Source organism: Lactuca saligna, chromosome 3, assembly GCF_052625555.1.
Source record: "Lactuca saligna cultivar CGN05327 chromosome 3, ASM5262555v1, whole genome shotgun sequence".
Classification (NCBI taxonomy): Eukaryota; Viridiplantae; Streptophyta; class Magnoliopsida; order Asterales; family Asteraceae; genus Lactuca; species Lactuca saligna.
This window is the reverse complement of record NC_136419.1, coordinates 56776370-56782901: the sequence shown is the minus strand read 5'-3', so window position 1 is coordinate 56782901 and position 6532 is coordinate 56776370.

The following is a 6532-nucleotide window of genomic DNA, read 5'->3' as shown; positions in this document are numbered from 1 at the left end:
TAGGCCTAGGAGTTATCCCTTTTTTGATAAGTAATTAAAATTTACGAATAAAAATAAAATAAACTTAAATAAATAATAAATGATTTATAGGATAAATTTAATGAATGTTTTGAAATATAAATGATGAGACCTAAAAAAAAATAAAGTATTGCATTATACAAAGGATGGAGATTAAAGTTGAGGGACTAGTTTTGCCAAATAGAAAATTTGATGAATAGTTGTTGAGTTAGTCATTAACCAGCTAACTAAAAAAGATGATTATTGGGATCAATGTGTGAAAAATAGAACTTCCATAACCTACTGGGTTAAATGGTGTCAAATTTAAGAAGAATGAAATTTAGGTGGACTAAATATGTAAAATAACCAAAGATGTAACTGGTAGAATGGTTTTTCCTCATTTAAAGAGGGAAGAACGTGTTTGAGATGTAAGAGTGAGATAAATGGCGATTTCTATGGAGCAAAAGAAGATATAGAGTTTTTGTTGAGAAATCAAGTTCGGGTTTGAAGATAAGAAGAAACATCACGCTTGGGAGGTGAAATTTGTCTTCCTATTATGTTGATTTTAAACCAGTGGTTTGGGATTGAAGCCCGAATCCAATAATGTAAATTAATTGATGAATTAGACGATAGATTCAGATTATATTTTGTAATTTGGACTCCCTTTATTCATTGAACTAACCCTAATTGGTTTGATGGACAATTGGTTAAGGTTTTGAGCTCCAAGCTCAGTTAATGGTGGAATTCTCTAGTTATAGATTTAAATGAGTTTTAGATGTTTGGATCACTCTTTAAATCACCATCAGATTTCCATTTAATCCTTGAATGGTTGCAAGCTATCATCATTGGTGGAAATGAGTAATTCAATATTTAACTTCATGTTGATTTGTACCTTGGCTATGATGAATTGTCCTCTAGCCTTTTTTCATAGTTATGGAGTTAATTGTAGATTTAGTATGTGTTTGGTTGATTGAAATAATGACATAAATGATTAAAATCCTATGATATGTTCTTTGGATTGTTTTTTAATCATTGGAGTAACTAATATGTGAATTACTTGATGTAATCTCAGTTAGATCAAGCTTAGAGGAATTTCATCGATCGAATATAGAATTCCATTCCATGGATTCCAATGACTAAGCTCCATGACTTAATTGAATGTTTATAAATGTATAACAAGGGAATTATGTTTGGAAAATAGCATAAATGAATCATTGTTGATGAATTAGTCATTATGATCTTTTAAGATCTTCGTTCGTAATGTGAAGTTCATGTAATAAACCTTAAAGCATATATGGCCTCCAAAGGTATTAATGATTAAGTTATGAAGTGTATGTCACTCAATTGAGTTCATATAGTGTTAAGGATCCTTATTTATGTTAGAATAGTATCCAATGTCATAACTAACTGGTAAGACTTATATTAATAATTGGGTCCTTTTGAGTTGCCCTTAATGGTCGAAATAGTATTAGAAGGTTATTAGAGAGATGTAAATAGTTTATTAACTATTCATGGGATGATAAATTAATCAGAAACTACATTGGAGTTAACTTAAAGAGCATGGACTAAATGTTAATTATTTAATAGTTGAATAATGGTAGGTTTTAGATTCATATATGTGGAGGACGAAAATTAACAAGGATAATTGTTGGAATTTTCATCCAACGCTATACAATGAAGGATTTTTAGATAAACTGGATTACTTAATGACTATCTTTATTTAGTTACCAATTGAAATTTGTTTTCTTTCAAGCAACTAGGAACACTAAATATCCTTCCTTGGCACCTTATAAAATTGTCCTAATCTACATCTCTAGAGTCTTTCTTCTCTCTTGATTAATTCCCTAGTAAATCTATATTGTCCTAAGGGTTAATATTCTAAAACTAATAATTTGGAGTTATTGGGTGTAAACCATTAGAGGTAATCTACTTTGGATATTTTTCCATGGCTTGGACTTTTCGAAATCTACATCAAAGTTTCTTCAAGCAAAATTTTTTGATAAAGGTTAGTATTTCTTGATCCCTCTTATAGTTTGATGCAACATCGACTCCGACCACCTGCTCTGAGAATGTGCTTCTACGCCGAAGGGAATTTGCATGGTCACAACAACCAAGGCTGTTAGAACCACCCCAGGGACTACCCCAGGAGCAAGCTCCGACGATCAAGTTAGATCAGTTGACAGATATGAGATGGTTCTCCTTAGCTAAAGAGAACCATCTTGGTGTTGGGGGTAGTGTATGGTGGCTGGTGGCGGTGGGTAGAGCGGTGGTTGAGCCTGCGGGGAGAGATCCTCCTCCATGGTGAAGATATTGTTTACTATATAGGGGACAATTAGGTCAAAGAAAATTAGGTCAGGCCTTCGGTCAGCCTAATTCAGGCCCAACTAGCAAGAAGTTGGGCAAGGCCGCCCAGGGGTGTTGGGCAAGGTTGGCGGGCGCGCATTAGGAAAGGCTAGAGGGCACGCACTAGGAAAGGCTGGCAAGGAAGCGCCAAGGAAAGGAGCGCTAGGTCGAGCTGGAAGGAGAGTGTCAGGAAAGGCTAGAAATGAATCGTTAGGAAAGGCTAGTAGGAGAGTGCCAGGCAATGCTGACAAGGGAGCGCCAGGATAGGCTGGCGTGCCAGAGCTGTCTGGGCCATGCTAATGGACCTGATATTATCAAGTCCTCCAGTCTGATGTTATTGGTACACGACCAATGAGATTGGACTAGACTCAGTCATATAAACAGTGTGTCATCAACTCGCCCTAGTCTGATGTGAGTGGGTTGCTGACACTCGAATCAGACTAGACAAAGCACCAATGCATCAACGAAAAGAAAGAAAGACCAAAGATCACCCACGAGAAGTCGTGGTGTTACGAAATGAGCCAAGAATAGGTTGGATTAATGATCTTTCCTTGTCAAGAGTACGATCTGTTCGGTGAGATGTAACGTAGTTGTACTGCCATTACGCAGAGCAAGGCTGCTGGATGTTATATGGAGCAAAGTTGCTATGCGACAATGATGTCGATAAGGCGTTGGGCCAATGTAGCTAAGAAGCTTAAGCTCGCCATTCAGTCCCTGAGACTATTATCCGATGCATTTGTTTTTGTAGCCACACGCAAATGGAATGTCACTAATAATCATCTAGATAGTATGGTTTACATGAACATTAATACTCGTCCTGAAGGTGTTTCCTTCTTGGGATATAGCTAGCTGGATTAACCCCCTAGTCTGATTTGGGTAGTGTATGTAGCTGGATCAAACTATGAAGAATAAGGCAAGGTTGCTATATCAATATAAGACGAAGTTGTTGGCATAATAAAAGGTAGAAAAACACTTGTACGAGATGCATGTTGTCAAACCGATAATTCATAAGGTTGTTGACCATATAATAGGTGGTAGACATTCTGGGGGCTGGGCGATTAGGATGCTAGTGGGGGTTACGCATCGAGATTGTTTCCGATAGCTAGAGAACAGAGATGTTGAGGGATAAGCAGTGAGGCTACAACTAGGGGATGCACAACAGATTTGTAGCCAAGGGCCAGGCAACAGAGATGCTGAGGGATAACCAGCAAGGCTACATGTAGGGAATACACAGGAGAGCCATTGCAGAGGGCCAGGAAACATATATATTGAGGGAAAAGCAGTGAGGCTACTGGTAGGGTATACGCAATAGAGCCATTCTCGAGGGCTGGGCAATAGAGATGATGAGGGATAAGCAGCGAGGCTATAGGTAGGGAATACGCAACAAGACTGTTTCCAAGAACCATGCAACACAGATGCTGAGAGATTGTAGGTAGCAAGGTTGCTATTGTGATAACCTTCTTACTAGAGAATAACCTCACTATAGCATGATGTAGTGTAGAAAACGCTTTGTTGATCGTTCGAGCACAAGAAAACCATGATGATTGTGGTAGAAGAAACAACAAGAGCATGGTATAAACTTATGATGTCCGACTTATGGTGCACGAGAATGCATCAATTATGTTGTGCGGCTTAGAAGAATAGCTCAGGCTTAGCAGTCAGTAATCATGGAGATGTCACACGGGAGAGCATCACATGGAACAGATCGGGCTTGGCAATCAGCAATCATAGAGATGTCACGTAGGAGAGCATCGCGTGGAACAAATCATGCTTAGCATCTAGCGATCGTGGACACGTCACATGAAAGAACATCACATGGAATCATAGAGGAAAAAGTTACGAGCCTTTGAGCCTTGTTGGCGGAGCATGCCGCTGGAGTTGGGTTGGGAAGCTAGGAAACTCGAGGCAAGGGTGTTGAACCTTACAGGTGGAGCTTGCCGCTATAATGGGATCGGGATGAGAAAGCCATATGACACGAGGCAAAGGTACTAAACCTTATAGGCGGAGCTTGCCGCTAGAATGGAGTCGGGCTAAGAAGCCAAGTGACTCGAGGCAAAGGTACCAAACCTTTCAGGCGGAGCTTGCTGCTAGAATGGAGTTGGGATGAGAAGTAAGGTGACTCGAGGCAAAGGTACTAAACTTTGGAGGAGGAGCTTGCCGCTAGAATAGAGTCGGGCTGAGTGACTTAAGGCAAAGGTGTTGAACCTTGCAGGTGGAGCTTGCAGCTATAACGTAGTTGGGTTGAGAAGCTAGGTGACTCGAGGCAAAGGTACTAAACCTTGCAGGCAAAACTTTCCGCTATAATGGAGTCGGGCTGAGAAGCTAGGTGACTCAAGGCAAGGGTGTTGAACCTTACACGCGGATCTTGCCGCTATAATGGAGTCAGGCTGAGAAGTCAGGCGACTCAAAGAAAGGGTGTTGAGCCTTGTAGGTGCAGCTTGCCACTATAATGGAGTCGGACTGAGAAGCCATCGACCCAAGGCAAGGGTGTTAAACCTTGCAGATGGAGCTTTCCGCTATAAAGGAGTCGGGTGGAGAAGCTAGGAGACTCAAGGCAAGGGTGTTGAACCTTGTAAGACTGGGCGTAGCAGCCTATTATCTATGTGTCTAGCCCGGGTGATCGATCTGGGATGCAGTGTAATGTCACTTGATTCTTTGCTACATCATTAGCTTTAGTGACAATCGGTGCCTCGCTGTCTAGGCTGTTTGCCGAGAATTATGCGGCGAGGCTACTTAGAGTTGGATAATGGAGCTACTGTCAAGAGTTGTATTGTGGGATTACTGTCGAGAGCCAAGTAGCAGGGCCACTGAGGGTTAGGCAGCGAGCTCCTAGTGATGGATGAGCAACATGACCACTAAGAGCTAGGCAATGAGACTATCGAGAGTTAGACTAGGAGGCTTCTCTTTCGATATGAAATATTAATGTCGCCTCAGTAATGCACTGTTGAAATGCATAGTATCAGCTCTTCATTTACTTTAACTCTGCCCCTTCCGAATAAAAATCACTTCTACATAGTGTCCCAACCCTTATTCCCCCCCCCCCCCCCCCCCCCCCGCATTTCCCTAGAGGAGACGAAGAAAGATAAAGATGGATGTATAGCTGCTGAAAGCTAGGAAACATAGCTACTGGAAAGAGCTAGACGATGCAAGCGCTGCCAAGAGTTAGGTAGGGTGGCTGCCAAGAGCTAGGCAATGTGGCAACTAGAGATTGGTTAACACGACTGTTGAGAGCTAAGTAGCGAGATTGCCTGGAGCTCGTTAACCCGGCTGCTGATAGCCAGGTAGCGCAGTTGCTGAGGGTTATTTTGAAATGCTTCATGAGTAGTACTAGCATACTATTTTTCGGACGAAGTCGCAACACACGAACGATGAGCGGTTGATTGGCTAAATTTATCTTGCAAAATAGCCCATAATATTATTGTAGCCTAATAAAATGAAGGAACCCATTGGAAAGAGCCCAAAATAAACTAGAAAGGCCCCACTTGCTAGGGAGCCCAATGAAAAATGGTAGTCTGTATTGCAAATTATGAGCCGGAATGCCAATTCTTTCTTTATTTACTTTTCATTTTTTTAATGCTTAGTGGTCCGGGCCGCAATGCGTATTCGAAAAAAGTATTTGTTAAGCGGATATCATGGAAAGAAAACATTAAACAGCGACTGACGATGGGTTGTTCTCGCTGGGGATGCTAGTTAGAGAAGAAACCGAAGATGTGAGTTTGCCAGTGGTTGACGAGTGGTGATTCCTGATCACCAGAGGTTGTCTTCTGAGAAAGGGATCAGAGCGCACAGATTTTTGATGATGCATGTTTATTGGGTCAATAGGAGATGGCACGGTGGTTGGAGGTTCAATTCCGCGGGCATCGCTGCTCCGCCAGGTTGCTTTTGAAGGAGATCATCGATAGGTAAGATCTTACAATGAAAATGGCGTTGATGTTGTTTTTACTAGTGGTCACAGTCGATGACTAGAGGTGTTTTGGTGGTGTTATAGCTCCAGCAGGTGGTGATTAATCCAACATAGAAGGCCAATGATATATGCCAAAGACGACAAAGGCAGTTACTGGAGTCGTTTCGCCGGGACATGGGCAACCAACAACTGGATTTGCAAGTTGATTTGCTTGAAGATGCGAGGAAGTTGTTGGGTGTTGACATGTGGTCTAGGGATGATGATGAGAGAGTACTAAACGAGGACCGA